General features: G+C 35.9%; 1 pseudogene across 1 annotated transcript; it reads left to right on the plus strand.

Moving 5' to 3' along the window:
- Window positions 1-4389: 4389 nt before the first annotated feature.
- LOC114321182 (26S proteasome non-ATPase regulatory subunit 8 homolog A-like) lies at window positions 4390-13914 on the plus strand (annotated as a pseudogene). Its single transcript, XR_014349183.1, has 6 exons — window positions 4390-4726; window positions 5410-5488; window positions 10350-10453; window positions 11432-11695; window positions 12588-12699; window positions 13504-13914. The product of XR_014349183.1 is annotated as a 26S proteasome non-ATPase regulatory subunit 8 homolog A-like (transcript).
- The last annotated feature ends 6550 nt before the right edge of the window (window positions 13915-20464 follow it).

A 20464-nucleotide genomic window follows, 5' to 3' on the forward strand; every position in this document is an offset into this window, starting at 1 on the left:
ATACAGCCTCTTTTTACATCATTTTCCCTTTCTTTTGACATCGTCTTCAAAGCATAAAAGTCAAAATTTTGATACTACCCAAATTGAACTTTTGACACAAAAAATATTTATTCAAGTTTAGATTAATCAATTTAAATATATATATATATATATAATAATAATAATTTCACTTTTAGAAATGGTAAGAAATGGTAAGAAATCAAAAATAAGAAGGAAAAAAAATGATATTTAAAAGTTGACATTTCTTCCTCTTTTTCACCATGTTTTCTTTTCTGCAATATTTTCCAAGTTTACGAAACGAAGAAAAATGATTTTCCTTCTATTTTCCTTTACTTTTTTTTTTAATCACCAAATCAATGAATCAAATAGAGCCTAGATGCAAGGGCTTTGTGGAGTTGCAATATATGCATTATTCATGGTTTATCATTCTATACTTAAGTGATAGCATATTAACCTTGTATTAATGATAATACCAAAATCCATCAACATGGAAGCCTCATTCTTGATTTGGTGTCCAATGCAAGGATTCTTTGATAAGCATCATTTTATATGCAATTTGCAGGAACATCCTGAGTGGAAGATAAAGAACGGGTTTGTGATTTTTCAAAAGGCAAAAGAATCTGCACCTTGCAAGGAGATACCATTTCTGCAACTCATCAATCAGGCACTCAGCTATGCGAGGGAGTTGGAGCGGATAGTGTGAAAGGTATGCTGCCCGATGTTGTCAATGCTACTACCATTCTATTGTCCAACTTCCTGATGCTAAACTTGTGTTTTACTGAATTTTTTCTTGACGCTAGGATCACTTTATGGAGTTAAATTTGTTCACTGTTCACCGTGCGCATTCAGAGCATTTTGTTTTGGCTTCCCCTTAATTGATTTCTTTTTCTTTCTTATCATTTACGGAACACAGTTTATTTTAATTGCAATCTTTTTGTAAGGAGAACAAGAAAATTAAACTGAATGGCTGATTGGATTAAGAATCCTTTCGCTCTCTATGTCTCTTTCGCGTGCGCATGTGCACACACATCACAACTCTTACTATGTATGTAGCGCATTGTCAAAGTAGTGTTAGTGATGCAATGTTTGTGAGTTGTTTCAATTTTGTGCATGATTAAGCTTTAGTAATAGGCAACTTCACTTGATTAAGCTTATATTATGTGTTTTACAACTTGAGATTTCTTTCTTGTGTACTGATTATTACGTGATCCTAAGTTTTTGTATTTAAAAATGAACCGTTCTGTGAATTGATTTTTTCCAAGAATGCTTGGTTACAAGGAGTGTAACCAACAATGAGTGGACTTAATTGTAGAACCCACACATTCTTGTATGTATTACCGTATAAATTGAAATTAGCTTCACATGAACTTAGATCAATCTAATGCTAGCCCAAGAATGGTTGTGTAAATCTTAGATGTTTTGAGTTATTTAACAATGACTATTTTCAAGTTAAGATTTTAAAATTAAAACATATTTATTGCTAACACAATTGGAGAAATAAAAAAGTATATTGAATAATATTGTGTGTATATATCAATACAATACAATGAAGGCCCATATATATAGACAAGGAAGAGTGGTGAACAAAAAAGAGAATCCTAAACGAAAAAGAATCCTAATATTATGATATAATGTAAATCCTAATCCTAATGTATATACAAAATATATATTTACTAATAGTCTCTCTCAAACTCAAGGTGATTTCAAAGAGACCAACTAGAGTTTGGAAAGTTACTCATGAAAACGACCAGGAAGATGGGTTTTAGTAAATAGATCAGCAATTTGAGCAGCGGAAGAAATAGACTGGAGCTGGATAATGCCATTATTGACATGCTAATAAATGAAATGACATTTAATCTTGATGTGCTTGGTGCGATCATGAAAAACATCATTGTGAGCAATTTGAATGGCACAACGATTGTCATAATGAAGGGTAGTAGCAGTGGAATGAAGTACACCCATATCCTTGAGTAACCAACGAAGCCGTAAAGTTCTTGAGTGGTGTCAGCAAGAGCGTGATATTCCGCCTCAATGCTGGACTTGGAGACAATAGTTTGCTTCTTACGCTGCCAAGAAATCAGTGAACTTCCAAGAAAGAAACAATAACTAGTAGTAGAGTGACGATTAGTGGGATCACCAACCCAGTCAGCATTAGAATATGCACATAACTCAAGGGGAGTGTGAGTAGAGTAATGAAGTCGATGAAACAAAATACCCTTTACATAGCGGAGAATACGAAGAACAAAAACATAATAAGTAGATCATGAAGGAGACAAAAACTGACTAACAATGTGAACTGCATGAGAGATATCAGGCTGAGTAACGGACAAATAAACCAAACTACCCACTAATTGTCGATATAGAGTTGCATCAGAAAGGAGAGTGCCCTCTAAAGGGGTAAGACGAGTATTATACTCAAGCGGGATAGAAACAATCTTACTATCCGTGAGGCTAGCACTAGATAAGAGATCAGATGCATATTTGGCTTAAGTGAGATACAAGCTACTTGGAGCAGAAGAAATCTCGAGACCAAGAAAATAACTGAGAGAACCCAAATCTTTCATCTCAAAATGAGAGTTGAGAAAATGTTTTAGCTCATGAATGTCATCAAGACTAATAGTTTTGTATAAAAAAAAAATGGACGGTGAACAAATTAACAGTTAACAAAAAATTGATAAGATGATATAGCTATCGATATCCGATCAACGTGATTTTTTACAAGCATATAATGCTTAACAAGTTCTACACATTGAACGGTTCGGACTATCAAAACGGGACCCATAGTGAGCCCCCACAGGTCGAACAACACTGTCCAGTCCGATTAAGGACTGGAGGCAAGCTACTCCCTTTTTCCAATTCATTCCAACAATTAATGTCCATCCAAAATCACAATGACCCAAACTCAAACCTCGAAATCCATCGTCATTTTCTTTCTTCCAAATGTACTAGTATCAACAGAATTTGAGACAAAGATGTTCAGGGATGTCAATTTAAAAGGGGGTTTTGATGGTAGATATTTGATGGTGCTTTTGAGATTTGCTGGTGTTAGTGATGAGATAGAGTATGGAGTGTTGGAAATGGTTGGAAAAATTCTGGGTAAACCAGAATTTTTTCTTAACTTTGGTCAATTATTTAGGTGGGACCTGTACGCCAAAATTGGCGGGTCTAAAGGGTAATGCGTTCTATACCGTGTTGAGATTCACGTGGTATATTTGGTTGCTCAAAACCATTATCAGGTGAATGGGAAATTGAAGCTAAAGTGTGCTCCGTGAAAATGGAGTTTTTGGTAGAAATTTCTTAAGGTTTGGAAATTGGCTTGTCCCACATTGGTTTGGTGAGAAGTTTTGAATAAGTTTATATAGCTTGGAATTATAACTTGGGGAGAGCCCCAAGGGGCACCCCAAGTTTGTAAAAATGAGAGGTTATGGGCAAAATGAGCTAGACCCATTGGACCCGAAAATCACCACACATGCAGTCGGGCGGGCTGGGCCTAGGCTTGGGCGCAGGTGCGTGGTGTGTGGTTGGGTTGGGCTTGTTTGGCCCAATACTAATCTTTTTGGACCAAAAATATTTGGATTTAATTTTATTTTTGAAATAAAATCTGTCCAACTGTCCAGAATTCAAATTAATTCCGGAATTAATCTATTCCGGTTTTTCTCTACACCCAAACAGGTCCCTTCCATTTTTTTATCTGTTTGAATTTTGTACCCAACAGATTTAAATCTGTTTAATTCAAAACCAAACAGGTTTCATACCTGTTCAAAACAGGTTTGCACCTGTTTAATTCAAAATCAATAGGCACCGCTCCATCTATAAATAGGCAGTCCTCATTTGATGTTTTTCATTCAAAAAATTCGTACTTCTCCTCTGCAAATTTATTCTCTTCATATTGCTGCATTTATTTCATTATTTTTCTGTGAAAAAGAGTGTATACACTAAGTGTGTTCGTTGAACAAATAAATTGTAGTGCTGCATTTATTTGTTGTTGATCATTTCATCTTGAGAGATAGTCGTCCATATTCTGATAGCACCATGGAGAGGACGTATCTGTCTTAAGATTGTTGGACAATCTTCACTGTAATTAAATTAATTAATTCTGTTTGGGTACTAAACGACAAACAAAATATAACAGAAAAATAGAAAAGGAGAGAGAAAGTTTGTTTACAAAAATCAAACTAGAAATAGAATTAAATAAATTTAAATCAGATTTTAATTTTTATTTTTTTGTAACAAAATAAAATCTGTTTTATTTATTTAATTCTATTTCTAGTTTGATTTTTGTAATTAAACTTTCTCTTTCTTTTTCTATTTTTTTTTTATATTATCTTTATCATTTAGCACCCAAACAAAATTAATTAATTTAATTACATTGAAGATGGTCCAGCATGGAGATGGATGATGGTATTACTCAATTGTAAGTGATAGTATTAGCAGCAGAAGTATATGAGGGTTTTAGTTGGTGGAATTGTAGAGGTCGGTGATAGAGTGTGATGAAACAGACGATGAATTTTGGCAGCCCACAGTACCCGGATCAAACCGCCCCGAGTTCCCTCCAAATCCTTTCTTGCACACAAAGAAGATGAGCTTTCAAAGCGAGAGAGAGAGAGAGAGAGAGAGAGAGATGGATCCGAAACTCACAGAGATTTCGCAGCTATTCGAGAGATTCAAAGCCGCTTTTATTCGGAACGATTTCGATACTTGTTCCAAACTCCTCTCTCAGCTCAAGGTCACAATTCCCAAAACCCTAATTTTTTATCTCGTATCAGATTCAATTTCTTGTTTTTAATATTTGTTTCTGAGAACCTCTTACACTTTCGTAAGACCTAAATTTGTTAATCACTGATTTTTGTCATCTAGTTTTTTTATTTTTATTTTTATTTTTCATTATAGGTAAGTTTTGAACTATTATATATCGTGTTTATTGAGAATAGCGAGTAATATTTGGTACTTTGATACAAAACCAGAAAATTAGATATCTTTGTTTATGTATTGGTCGAATTTAGATGGTATTCGGTATGAAATTGGACATCTTTGTTTATGTATTGGTCGAATTGGGATGGTATTTGGTATACTTTTTTTTTTATTATTATTATTATTTTTTATCAATAATGCTGCCATTCTAGTGACATTGTATGGAAGTGGGTCTGCCTTGGGCATAATTGTTCAAATCTTTTGTATATGATTTGGACAGTGAGAAATTTTTCAAAACAGTTACAAGTATTTCAATACAATGGCTAAAGAAATTATGGGATATATCAGAGATAAGACGTAGTTGTCTGTATACGATGCCTAATACTCAACTGAATCGATGGAATTAGAGGGAATGGAACCTCCCAGTCTCTATATTTGATCAAAGATGATTTCCGATTGGGTGCAGTATGGTGTGAGTCATCTTCTTTTATTTTGCAGGTCTTGCTGACAGAGTTTAGAAGCCTTCCACCATTGTTTGAGGAAACTCCCAATGCAGTTCATGAGTTGACATTAGCAAGTAACTTGCTTGACTTATCTATCAAATATAGGGTAAACTACTTATAGGTCCTAATAGTTTAACTTAATTTCCATCAAGTTCTATTGAAAATAAATCCTAATAAAATCGTCGTTAAAAATAATTTTTTGTGACGATTTTTTGCATTTCACTAAAAAATGATAATTAGTGACTTTTTTTTTTGTCAACAATTTTTATAAATTATTACTAAAATTTACAATTAGTGATTTTTTTTTGTGAAGAATTTTTCAAACTGTTATTAAAAGTTGAAAATTAGTGACATTTTTATGACAATTTTCAAACTACTCCTGAAAATTAACAATTAATGATTTTTTTTAATAGTGTTTGATGAAAAATACCATTAATTATCATAGGACCTATTGAATAATAAGTCTTCCTATTAAGACCTACATGTAAGTCCCCCTCAAATATATTACGTTCCTTTAGTTAGTTGTATTGATATTTGTTGATAAACTTACTCTTTTGTTGGTTCACATGATTCTATCGTCTTGGGTTCTGTGTTCTTGTGCAAGACTAGGATATGAACAGAGAAGCAAACCCATTTATTGCTATCCCTCTTTGCTGGTTCTTGAATTTTATCTCTTCCGTTGTTCTTAACTTGGCTTGTGAGCTACAGGTTGCTTTAGCTGTTTCTATGTTGCCTATATGTTCTGCATTGTGAAGTGACTGAAGCAATGTAATAGCTAAGCTGGTGAGGCTAAATTTTCATGTCATTCCTCCATGCTAAGAAAAAAGCTTCATTATAGTTACAAACACTGTTTTTTGTTGGGTGGTAGTTATATTGCATTTGGATGGGTTTGGATGACAAAACTTTGAGGAAGTGCAAAGTATTCAAACAATGTTTTGAAAATACATGTTTTTGGAGGGCCTTGGAAGTTTGGAAAATCTAATTTGTGAAGGCTTTATTTTGACCTTTACGATTATTTGATTTTTTGAGGAGAGAAAAAATGCATGTCTTGGAGACTTTCTAGGCGGGAGCTATGTTACCTGAAACATGGATCGTTCTGGTACAGGGAACGGGAACGGAAACGCGGTACACCATATGCTCTAAAATGTGGTATGATAGGCGTAGACTTGTATATATTAGACTTAAGAATTTAAGGTACTGAGTAATTTTTTTTAACTATTAGACATTCAATAAAATGTAATATTTTCTATGAGTATTATGACTCATTTTTTGTTTTTTTTTGTCTTGTCAAAACTTAACTCACCTTAGATTTTAGTTCATTATATTTGATTTTTTTCCCCCTAAGGTAACATTTAAGGGCATTTATTGAAAAAAAAAAAACTTATGAGATCGCTTTGGATCACTAAATTTACCGTTTTGAAACAAAAGTGTATCATGTTTCGGAACGTGTGTATCAATACGTAATTCGTTGGGGTATTAGCATTTTTTGGTAACGTAGGGCAGGAGTTTTTCAATTTGCTCTTTTTGCCATGATTTGTGATGTGGAGGTGATATCGTATTCATGGTCGTTAGAATTTTACGATTTACGATTTGATTGATACGATTTGATACGAGTTTCAACAAAAATGATTCGATTCATGTTGTTGACTAAAAAATTGATTGAATCGTATGATTCAATTTACGATTCATTACGATTTATTTCTATTTTTATTTTGTTTACATAATGCATGAAACAATGTCGTTTTTGCCAAACTATGAAGATATATAGAAGAGATTATTTAGTTATATTAATATACGTAAGGCGGGGAGAATGCCAATCACCCTCCTTATTCATTGCCTTGTCGCTAACAAGCTATGAAGTTTGATCTTCTCAATTTTTGGGGTTGAGTGGGTGATGCCATTCTCAATAGGTGGGCTTCTAACTTCTTGGAGTTCATTTTTCCTAAGAACTTGGATAAAAAGGTGCGGTAGACTGCAGTGTTCGGTGTTCTATGGACATTTTGAAGGGACATTAATAGGAGGTCTTTTGAGGGTTGAAAAAAGAAAACTAGTAATGTTTCATGACAATCCATGGAGTGTACGTAGAGGCGACACTACACTTAATTGAGTGGGTTCAGTTGAACCCACTTAAATTGGTTTATTTATTCAGACGAATGAATTTTACTTGGTCAAATTAATTATAAGTTCATTGAATCCTTTGATTTTTTACTAAACCCTCTTACTTGACTTGAACACTCTTCTTTACTTGCATCTAGTTCCAACGAAAACATTATGCAATTATATTTTTACAATACTATATTATATTATTTGTTTACAGTTATACCTTTCAAACTACTCTCTTCATAGAGATTAGCCTGGTGGCTAGAGCTCTTACACCTTATTAGAAGGTTAAGGCCTTGTTTGATTAACATGATTAATAGTGAAAGGATTAATAATTTCATGAATTAGTATAGGATTAGTTATCCAATTAAATTAGTGAAATAACAATATATTATGTATTCATTTTATTTATTTTTTCTTTCATATTTGATATTATGATCCCCAGCTCCTCTCAATATTAAAAGTTCACCAATTTTGTAGGATTGAATGTATGTTGTACATGTAATCCGGTTAATAAAATTTGCAATCAAACATGGGATTGTGAGTCCATGGACTAACAATCCCAATTCTAGGCTATAATCCTACAATTCAAACATGCCCTAAGAGTTTGACTTTTCATACTTGCATGTGAAATTTATTCCCCTCATACTTATTTGAGATGTCAATCCCATTTTGGGAGTTTATTTATAATTGTGTTTTATGTTGTAAATATTATATTTGTTTGGGATATCTCTCCCATTTTGGGAGTTTATTGTGTTTTATGCTGTAATTATGAACTCATTCTATTTCACTGTATGAAGATACATTGTAATAAAAAAAAAATTCTCCGTTGTTTTCTCAAACCAAACCAAACCAAACCAAACCAAACTAAGCCTTAAGCCCATCAAATGGGGTCGGTTGCATGAATCCTTCTTCTCCACTTGACTCTATCCAAGGCCATTTCGTTAGTCAAATTAAGGAGATTCATATCTTTATTTACTACACTAGTTCACGTCAATTTAGGTCTACCTCTACCTCTATCTCTAGCACTACCATCTACCGTTATTGCATCGCATCTCTTCATTACTGCCCCTGTTGATCTCCGTTGTATATGACCAAACTGTCTCAATCTATTCTCTCTCAACTTGTCTTCTATCGGTACTATTCCTATCCATTGTCAAATATATTCATTCCTAATTCTGTATTTTTTAGTCTTGCTACACATCCATTGTAGCATCTTTATCTCAGCAACACTTATCTTATCTACATATTTTTTCTTAGCTGTTCAATATTCTGTCCCATGCAACATTGCTGGTCTAATAGTCGTTCTATAGAACTTCTCTTTTAGTATAATGGGTACTCGTTTATCGCACAATACTCTAGATGTACTCTTCCACTTAAGCCACCTTACATTGATCCTGTGGACCACATCCGCTCCAATCTCCCCGGTCGTTGTGATAATCGATCCTAAATAATGAAAATATTCACTCTTAGGTAGTTCTTAGTTCTCAATCTTCACTTCTCTTCTGCTTCCATTGTGATTGTTATTAAAATTACACTTCATATACTCTGTCTTAGTTCTGCTTATCCTAAATCATTTAGATTCAAGTGTCTCGAGATATAATCTGGTGGGTGTTAGAGAAGAAAGGGGTGTGATTAGGGACATGTATGAAGGTGTGGTGACCACTATTAGATCGCCTGCGGGAGAAACGAGTGAATTTCCAATTACTGTAGGGTTACACCAAGGATCAACCTTAAGTCCTATAATTTTTAGAAACAAAATTAGGCACCAAATGAGTTTTTGTATACAGTTTTTAAATTATTTATAAACATAAAAATTGTGAACAAATGTTATCATGCCTTGAAAGATAGGTGTTTTAGTGAGGGATTTTGACAAGAGGCTGGAATTTAATTTTGGATTAAAAAAACCAGCGAAGTTTTGACGTGTGCTTTTTCCCCATCAAAGTTAGGTTCTTGTGTTTTGAAGTTAGGTTCTTGTGTTTTGTTAGGAAATCGTCTCTTTCTAACAAGGATTGGTGAGACACAAAATAGCAAACAAGAAAGATAAAACGAATCGAAGAAATCACACACAGATAAGAACACAGATTTACCAAGTTCACCCCAGAATAGGCCTACGTTCACGGCTACTGCAGTTTTTCTCTATGGTCAAAAAACAATACAACTCTAACTCTCTACAGTACAAGAGGTGCCCCTTTCATCTATTTATAAGTATAAAAATTAGGACAACACGGAAGTAACAAGAAATTACCAAAGTACTCAAAATATTTGGACCCCTCATCCCTTGGGGGAGCCCCCTGACCCATGGCTTAGTGTACAATACTTATCAGGGTCCACAAGACCCAACTTGTCTATGTGCAATTCATGCAACATAAGTTGGCCGAGTATTGTGACATGTCAGAGCGCTGTCAGCTCTATTGTCAGTTGAGATACGATAATAAGAACCATATGCACTGAGGTATGAAAAGTGATGACCGCTATGGAAAAGTTGATCAAAGGTGAAGATTGCATGAGACAAGTTTTCACAGCCCATTAGGGTGAATGCTCTTGTGAAACATACTTGCAAATTGGATTAGGAAAATTAAAAGATGGAAATCACTGATGACTGAGTTTGTTTAAACAACCGTAGCTTTAAAAAGATTAACTCTTTCAAGTCCTAGCATTTTGACTAGAATACCTGATTTGGTTAATGTGGCATGCTGGTCATGACTTATGTATAAGTTTTACAATTACATTCTAAGGAAATTTGAATATTATATGTACCAAATTTTGTCAATTACTTCCATTTTCAAGTCCTAAGCTGTTTCACTGATGATTTTTCTGACCGACAATTTGCAGGGTATATATATGAGCATGCAGTTGTTTTAAGTGTGAAGATTGAGGACCAGGATGCCTTTGAAAGGGGATTTTTTTCAGTTGAAACCTTACTATACAGATGCACAGTAACTTCTCATGTCTTCCTTTGTTTTTTTTTAAATATCCTTGACAAAAATGGGTGGCAAAAGATGAAATTAGGACCACATGTTTTCATGTTGTATAAAAAAAGGTCATATACTTTTTTGCCATGTTTGAGTTGATTTGGAGTCATTTTTTGAGGAGAATTTCTAGCTATGCTTCTTTTCCCCCTCCACAGGGTAGATGACCTCAGAAAACTAAACCGGACAATGAATTGTTTAAATGTTCTGATTTGTGTGGGCTATTATGTTAACATTTTGGTTTCTTCAGATTGAAACCAGATTTTTCTTATTAGACATTTTTTTTTTGTTGGTGCAAGTAGTAGAAGTTGGATTTGATGGACAAAAACACCACCTTCAGTTTATGTTGTCTTGCTGCATACCTATGTGATGAATTATTGTGTTGGATGAGAAACATATTTTTAAATGCATTGCCTTCAAGCTATAACTTCTACGTGCTTCATATCTGTATTAATTTGAATTGGCTAAACCTAGTTGCGTTCATGGAGGAGGAGCTAGTGTACATGTGACACTCAGTGCACAGTAACTTATCCAAACAATTAGACTGAATGTAAGGTATATGAAGGATTTTTGTATATGTTTTTTGGAACATGTCTGTTTGTGTTCCTTCCTGCGTGAACCATGTATCGAAGTGTGCCACTTTTAGAAAGTCCTCAAGCAGTTAACATTGACAATAAAGGCAAAACATCCTACACGTTAATTTCATGATTGTGAACAACTTTTTCCATTTAGTAGTGGCATATTATGGGGGTAATTTGTTTGACGATGTGTCAATAAATTTGATAGTCACTGTTCAATAATGCAATTGAGACAGGCATGGCCATTGTTTATTTCTGTCTGGTTCTAAGAGTGCGCTTACTGCTGACTTATGTTATTTATCTTGTTTTCCTTTTGAATTTGAAAGGTAATGGTCATGACTTTTTTTCTTTTTCTTTGATGGAGCAGTGGCCGCCTTCCACCATCTCCTCAAGAGTATCCTATCTTAGGTCTCAACCTTTTGAGACTCCTTGTGCAGAATAGAATTGCTGAATTCCACACTGAATTGGAATTGCTTTCAGCCGGTGCTATGGAGAATAATTGTATCAAGCATGCTGTAGAACTGGAGCAATCGTTTATGGAGGGGGCTTACAACCGTGTCTTGAGTGCGAGACAGACTGTACCCCATGAAACTTACATTTATTTCATGGATCTGTTGGCAAAGACAGTCAGGTAAACTGTGACTTTACTTATGGCAGAGATTAAAAGGAGAGGCAAGAGTTGAAATAATAGCTGATTTTTTAGGGTGTTTTATTTGATTATAGTTGTTCATTCCGTTCATATAATATCATGTGTCTTTTTAAGTAGAGGAAAATGGGGGCATTTACGAGAGTTTGCTAGTGGACAGTCGCAGCCAATAGTTGAATTTTGTTTGGGCAGAAATAATGATGCAAATTAAATGCACATTGGTTGCTTTTACATACGCGTGTTGTCTACTTGGTAGCAACATTGACTATCCCACTACATTTGAGTTATGTGGAGGTCTATGTTGATTTGTTTTGGTTAACATGTTTTTCTATCCCTTTTGCTATGTTTGTTCATAATATCAAGTTAGTGACCTGAGAACAGGGATTTACACATAAATTCTCTTTATACATATGCACTGCAGACTGATCAATCACTCAGTCTTTTCTTATTTTTTTCATTCCAACTATGGTAGCATGTGCACTTTGGAAAGTGTTGGTTGGTATTACTGCTTTTACATATGCACATTATCTGATTGGTAGCAACATTGACTTTCCTACTAAATTTGAATTGTATCAAGTGAGACCTATGTTAATTTGTTTTGGTTATCACGTTTTTATATCTCTTTTGCTACATTTGTTCATAATATCAAGTTAGTGACCCGAGAAGTGGGATTTATGCATACATTCTCTATGTATACATATGCTCTGCGGAGAGATTGCTCACTCTTGTTGTTTCATATTTTGTTCATTCCAACTCTAGTAGCATGAGCACTTTGGAAAGTGTGGGTTGGTATGTTACTGCTTTAGATACACACATTGTCTACTTGGTAGAAAGTGTGGTTAGTTTTGTGCCCTTAGTAGTTCATTGTCTTTTGCAGAGATGAAATAGCTGGATGCAGCGAAAAAGCCTACGATTCACTTTCAATTAATGATGCCCGGAAAATATTGTTGTTCTCTTCAGACAAAGAACTTTTTGAATATGTCAAAGAGGTAAAATTCTTGCTGCTAAGCTCATTTTCATTCTTATTGTTAACCAATGGAATACATTAATGGCTGGATCTACTTTGGTGGTCTATTGTTAAAGGGAAGTACTAACCATCTAATTAGAAGTCAATTCTTATTTTTCTTGTTTTCCTTTTGTTCTTTATTACCCATCATTTTTACTTGCCCCCTCTTGGCCAAGGGCTGTATTGAGCAAAATTTTGTTGGGTGATATGATATGGAATATTACAGTGTGTACACAATAAAAATTGGATTCTACAAATATTTGTTGTTTGTCTCAGTTTGCTGCTTGGAAATGGTGAGTGAAAGCAGAAAGAAAGTATAAATAAATGAGAAAGAAAAGTTTTTTTTTTTTTTTTTTAATTTTTCTTCCTTATTTTGTTGAACATAAATAAATATTAAATTAAAAAAATGATAAGAAATGGTAAGAAATCAAAAATAAGAGGGATAAAATGATATTTAAAAGTTGACATTTCTCCCCTTTTTTTCACCATGTTTTCTTTTCTGCACTATTTTCCAAGTTTACGGAACGAAGAAAATGACTTCCTTTCTATTTTCCTTTCCTTTTTTTTTTAGTCACCAAATCAATGAATCAAATAGAGCCTAGATGCAAGGGCTTTGTGGAGTTGCAATATATGCATTATTTATGGTTTATCATTCTATACTTAAGTGATAGCATATTAACCTTGTATTAATGATAATACCAAACTCCACCAACATAGAAGCCTTGTTCTTGATTTGGTGTCCAATGCAAGGGTTCTTTGATAAGCATCGTTTATATGCAATTTGCAGGAACATCCTGCATGGGAGATAAAGAACGGGTTTGTGATTTTCCAGAAGGCAAAAGAATCTGCACGTTGCAAGGAGATACCATCTCTGCAACTCATCAATCAGACACTCAGTTATGCAAGGGAGTTGGAGCGGATAGTGTGAAAGATATGCTGCTCGATGTTGTCAATTCTACTACCATTCTATGGTCCAACTTCCTGATGCTAAACTTGTGTTTTGCCGAATTTTTTCCTGACACTAGGATCACTGTATGTAGTTAAATTTGTTCACTGTTCGCAGTGCACATTCAGAGCGTTTTGTTTTGGCTTCCCCTTAATTAAATACTTGATTTCTTTTTCTTTCTCATCATTTACGGAACACAGTTTATTTTAATTGCAATCTTTGTGTTAAGGAGAACGAGAAAATTAAACTGAATGGCTGATTGGATTAAGAATCCTCTCTCTCTCCCTCTCTGGTGCGCGCGCATGTGCACACACAACACAACTCTTACCATGTATGTAGCACATTGTCAAAGTAGTGTTAGTGATGCAATGTTTGTGAGTTCAGTTTTAATTTTTAGCGTGATTAAGCTCTAGTAATAACCAACTTCACTTGATTAAGCTTATATTATGTGTTTTACAACTTGGAATTTCTTTTTTGTGTATCAATTATGACGTGATCTTAAGTTTTTGTATTTAAAACTTAGAAATGAATCGATTTGGGAATTGATTTTTTTCTAAGAATGGTTGGTTACAAGGAGTGTAACCAACAATGAGTTGTGAGTGTAACCAACAATGAGTGGGCTTGATTGTAGAATTCACGTGTATAAATTGAAATTAGCTTCACATAAACTTAGATTAATCTAATGCTAGCCCAAGAATGGTTGTGTAAATCTTAGATGTTTTGAGTTATTTAATAATGACTATTTGCAAATTAAGATTTTAAAATTAAAACATATTTACAATAAGACTAGACTTTTTTCTTGTTTTGTTACCAACTATATTAAATTATTTTTAAAGATTTATAAAAATTTTCTGATATATTTTTTTTTATGAAACTTAGTATTTTCCTTTAAGAATCCGCCCATGGGGACTCATGGGTCCCATGTCCATCAAGCTATTAAAATTTTTATTTATTTATTTGTTAAGATTTTATTTTAAATAGTTTAATCCTATTAAAAATTTAAAGAACTTCCAAATAGAACTCTACACCCACCACCAAAAATCAACGGCTCTCTCTCATTTAAAAAAAAAAAAAAAAAAAAAAAAAAAAAAAAAAAAAAAACCACTAAGGGTCTCACCAAATATTTTATTGAAGATTGAGTTTTTCTTAAGTTTAGTTTGAATTTGAGAGCACTTAAGGGTCTGTGAGCCTTATCAAGTGTTTCTTTAAAAAATCTTAATTGTTTATTTTGTAAGATTCTTAATATTTATCATCTATGGAAAAAAATGAGATCAATTTAATAATCGTAACCATTTTATTTTATCATGTTCGTTTATCAAAAGTGAATGATTTATTTTTAAAAAAAATGTACTTACTGTCTATTTTTTGTAAGACGAATGAGATCAAATGAATAAGTTGCGATTATCAAATCGATATAAATATTTTTATAGATGATAAAAATCAAAGGTATTACAAAATGAACGATTCAAAACAATTAAACAGGAACCTCAAGTTCAAAGCCTAACTTTTTATTTAATAATAAAGAGTCGGTTATTGAATTGAATGAGAGATTAATAGATGAATGAGTTCTTACATAAAAAAATGATGTATCTGATACTGCTGACAATGAGATTATTATGTAACGATTCTAAAAATAAAATATCGTCCAATGTAATTGTAAAAGTTTATTGTGGGGACATATATTTTTGGTTGTCCACGTGACTTAGGTTGTTAGCCTAAGTGCCACGTGAATGGACCAAATTGCTGAGATATGATATGATCATATCTGAATCCGAGATATTCAGATAGAGGATAAGAGTCTTAGATGACATCAAGCTACCTATTTGGATAGATATAAGACTTTTGAGGAAGTTCATCTTAATCTAAATAGTGTGAGTTGTGATAGATGTTATCCTTGTAAAGGATAGTATCCCATAGAGTAAGACTTCTAGGGGAAGTTGGACACTGATCATTATAAAAGTGAGGCACCCTCGTGGGACTAAGGTATGTTTTTATTTGTGAAGTTCTTCTTTGTGACTTTAAGCACGATTTGTTATCTTTGAGAGATATAGATTATTGACTTGATCGTCGTAGTGCCCTCGGGTGGACGAACCACCGCCGGATTCTCATCTTCTTGTGCAGGTTGTTGGGCTTAATTTATTTTGCCGGTACTCTCCAACTAAGTTTCCCGTTTGGTTGTATGGTCAAAAATCAACACCCACAATTTGGCGTCGTTTGTGGGACCTTAGTATAGAATAGATGGCCAACATTTGGCAAGGACAACGAGAAGGATCATATTGATTCTTGATTCTTGGTTTGTGACGAGTGGACATGTGAGTCCTTGTTTCATGAAGCCGATGAGTCATAATCTCGTTCGGAGGAGTATCTCTAGCATGTTGTTTAGCTGACATGTTGGAAGATCAGACGATATAGGTTCAATCACCTCGGGTTGCCGAGATAATAGAACCTAGGGGGCAGTTATGGGGACATTTTTTGGGTTGTCCACGTGGCCGAGGTTGTTAGCCTAGGTGCCACGTGAATGGACCAAGTTGCCAAGATATGATGTGATCATATCTGAATTCGAGATATTCAAATAGAGGACAAGGGTACTAGATGACATCAAGCTACCTACTTAGATAGAGATGAGACTCTTGAGGAATCTTAATCTGAATAGTACGAGTTGTAATAGATGTTATCCTTGTAAAGGATAAGATCCCATGAAGTAAGACTTCTAGGGAAAGTTGGACACTGATCATTATAAAAGTGAGGCACCCTCGTGGGTCTAAAGTATGTTTTTATTTGTGAAGTTCTTTCTTGTGAGTTTAAGTACAATTTGTTATCTTTGAGAGATATAGATTACTGACTTGATCGTCGGAGTGCTCTCGGGTGGACGAACCACCGCCGGATTCTCATCTTCTTGTGCAGGTCGTTGGGCTTAATCTATTCTGTCGGTGCTCTCCAACTGAGTTCCCCGTTTGGTTGTGTAGTCAAAAATCAACACCTACATTTATGTTCTTTTTTTCAAGACAATAATATAATAGTTTTACAGTATGTTTTACTTAAAGTCTAAAAATTTTAAATGTTGTTTAGTTTATTTATTTTTTTAATTGTTGGCTATATATTTTGTACATACTTATTGCAGTCTGACATGTGGATTATAAGGGGTAAGTTGGGAAATTAGTAAAGGTCTCCAACCATCAACAGACGCATGGCAACCTGCAGCAATGGCAATAGATCCGTGAGACATGGGAATAGTCAATATATCCAAGGTGACATGGCCAAACGGTTGGCTACAGTTTAAATTCAAATTCTGGAGGGAAGCACAACTAGAGAGAGTGGTATAGTGGAAAACATATTGATCAAAACCACAGACCATACTCAATGATCCTGGAGGTTATTCCGGCAGTTATTACCCATTTTGACGGACTATTAGCCACTTCGACGGTTATATTCAGAGCCTATAAATAGAGGAGAATGCTGATAATGCAAGCCCCCGGAACCAGATCCAGAAACCAGTTTATTTACTTTATATTTTCCAGTCTTTTAAATTCCAGTCTTTACATTCCTGTACTGTACTTCAAATTCCTAGGAGTATTTCCAAGTTAGTCTGTTGCTGAAATCCCCTTTGAAGCTATGAAAGTGGGAAGGTACTATTGTAAGTTCTTGTTTACTTAATGAAAGATTACTTTCTAACACTATTGTTCTCTTTTTCTTTCGTAATAAGTCTTCTCAATTTTCTTCTAAAAAATCAAGCCACCAATAAAGTCCTCTTCATTGAGGCTAAAAGAACTTTGAAGCAATCGTCTGACTAATTGGTTGGCATTTATTAATTTCTGTAAGGACTTATTGATCCTTGCTAGCACACACGAATTACATTTCTAACCTTCAAAAGCCAAAAAAAGTCAACATATATTTTTTGGTACACCCAGTGGGACCTTAATAATGGCTAGACGTAGGAGACATGAAGAAAATGAGTGCCTTGAAGAAGGTGTAGAAAGAGATTTAGACATACAAAACCCTAAGGATAAGTTTTTTTTGGCTTTCGAAAGTTAGAAATGTAATTCGTGCGTGCCAAAAATGATCAATAAGTCCTTACAAAAATTAATAAATGGCAACCAATTAGTCAAACGATTGCTTCGAAGTTCTTTTAGCCTTAATAAAGAGGGCTTTATTGTTGGCTTGATTTTTTAGGAGAAAATTGAGAAGACTTATTACGAGAGAAAAAGAGAACAATAGTGTCAGAAAGTAATCTTTCATTAAGTAAATAGGAACTTACAATATTACCTTCGCACTTTCACAGTTTCGAAGGGGATTACAGCAATAGATTAACTTGGACATACTCCTAGGAATTTAAAGTACAGTACAGGAATGTACAGACTGGAATTTAAAGGATTGAAAAATATAAAGTAAATAAACTGGTTTCTAGATCTGGTTCTGGGGGGACTTTAGGAGCCTCCTCCACAGGCTCGAGTTTAATATGGGCCTTTCTTTTCTGTTACTTCCTGTGGGGATATATTTTATGAGTACCAACACGTGGCATGGTGACGCCGACGTGTCAGCCGAGGTGCCACGTGTCGTGGTAGTTACGCCGAGGTGATCTCGGAGTTGCCGAGGTTATCTCCGAAGATATCGGAATCCGAGATAATTAGATGGAGGACAAGAGTCCTAAGACAAAGAAGAGACTTAGCCAAGATAAGGATAAAGCTCTTAGGGAGTTTATCTTTATCTCTTGAGAAATCCAAAGTAAGCACTGAATTGGAGTCCATAGAAGTCATGCTTCTAGTGGGACTTGGATTGAGTTAACTATAAAAGAGAGGCACCCCCGTGGGTCTACGGTACGCAATTTATGTTTTGAGTAATAAGTTTGGCAATTGATTATCTTTGAGAGATATACTGACTTGATCGTCGGAGTGCCCCCGGGTGGAAGAACCACCGCCGGAGCCTTTTCTTTCTGTTACAGGTTAGCTGAAGCCATCTATTCTGCCGGTGCTCTCCAGTTGATTACTAAGCGGGCAGTGTGGTCAGATTTTTACCCACACAATTTGGCGCCGTCTGTGGGAAAAAGGAAGAATAGATGGCCAGTAACAGACATAAGGAAAAGATTGGGGACGACGCTCCCGCTGGGAGTGGCAAACCAATTGACCTCGACATTGAAGGAGATAACCACAATACAGAAACCCATGACCAGGGTCACAGAGAGAAAGACGTCGTCCAGGAGGGCGACACTTCGCAGAGGATAGACCAAGAAAAGTACTACAATGAAGATAACCTCCAGGTATGGAGGGACAAGTGCCTACGGAGGGATGAGGAAGTAAAAGAATTGGCAAACAAGTTGGCAGACCTACAGTCGGTCGTCAACTTCATGATGCAAAATAATGTTATGCAGCCACCATACCTACTGCAAGATACGTCGATGCCAGCAATTAATACCCAGAAGGAAGGAAGGAAAACAATCCCCGAAGTCCCTCAGCACACCAAGAGCGGAAGGCACTCTCACCGACCTTCCAGGGAAGTCAGAAGAGAAGAGCCAAGGCAAGAAGAGTCCCGAAGGACGCATCACACGAAGAATCCAGAGCCCAAAGAACATCGGCATGTTCAAGGGCAAGCACTCTGCTTTGACACAACCCATGGAGAAAGATCGAAACAGGCCCACCACGAGGCCGAAAGTAGTGTGTCAAAAAGACTGAAGTCCAAAGATAGCCGAGCTCCAGGGAGGAGTAAAGAAGACTTGAGGGATTACCTCAAAAGGAGGCAACAGAATATTGAAGCCGAGGTAAACTCCCCAGTTAAGCCGAGGACAGCATTCTCGGTGGAACTGGACAAATTTGAAGCACCAAAGAGATTCAGTATGCCGAGGTTCCAAATTTATGATGGTAAGTCAGATCCCAACTTTCATGTTGGGCTATACCTGAATTCAATGGCATTATATAGTGGGAACGAGCCATTGCTCTGCAAAGTATTCCCCTCATCCTTTGGGAAAATTGCATCTGATTGGTTCCATAAACTACCAAAGGGAAGCGTAAAGACGTGGGAAGGCCTGGCCGAGATGTTTGTGGCTAGGTTTATGACCAACAAGTTGCAGCCCCTGAGGGTCGACGCTTTGATGGCTTTAAGAATCACCAAGGATGAAGGCCTCAGGGCCTACGCGAAGAGGTACTACGAGGTGTTCAATCGAATATCCGAATGCAACCAAGAGGTGGCGGTCGTGTCTTTCAAGAACGGCCTGAAAGACGACTACCCACTACGGAAGTCTTTGGCGAAAACATTGCCAAAAAGCATGGAAGAACTCATGGCGAGAATCGAGAAGTACGCCAGAGCCGAGGAAGATACGTCGGGAAACAAAGAGATAAAACAGGAGAAAGGAAACGGCTCGTCGAAGCGAGGCCGAGGTAACAATGGGCCAACCAAACAAGAAACGGAATTGAGAAGTAAACAGGCAATGACGACGGTATTCCGAATCCCAATCCATAAAGTCCTGGATCAAATTCGAAACCAACCCTATTTCAGGACACTGGCAAGAGCACTAGGGGAATTCATGGGAAGAAACGTTGGTAGGCGTTGTGCCTACCACAATGAAGAAGGGCACCCAACTCAGGGTTGCAGAGCCTTGAAAGCGCACTTAGAGGACTTGGTAAGGCAAGGCCTTCTGAGGGACCTGGTCGATGAAGCCAGGACAAGAGAGGAACAGGCAAGATTGCCTCAAGCACCAGCAGCCCCGCCTCCCCCAGCACAGCAACCACAGGCAAGAGGACCACGGGTGGTTAATGTAATCCACTCAAGGGTCAACGAAAACGAAGTCAGAGGAGAGACCCAAAGGGTAAGA

The sequence above is a fragment of the Camellia sinensis genome, chromosome 13 (assembly GCF_055761805.1).
Source record: "Camellia sinensis isolate YWXY chromosome 13, ASM5576180v1, whole genome shotgun sequence".
Taxonomy (NCBI): Eukaryota; Viridiplantae; Streptophyta; class Magnoliopsida; order Ericales; family Theaceae; genus Camellia; species Camellia sinensis.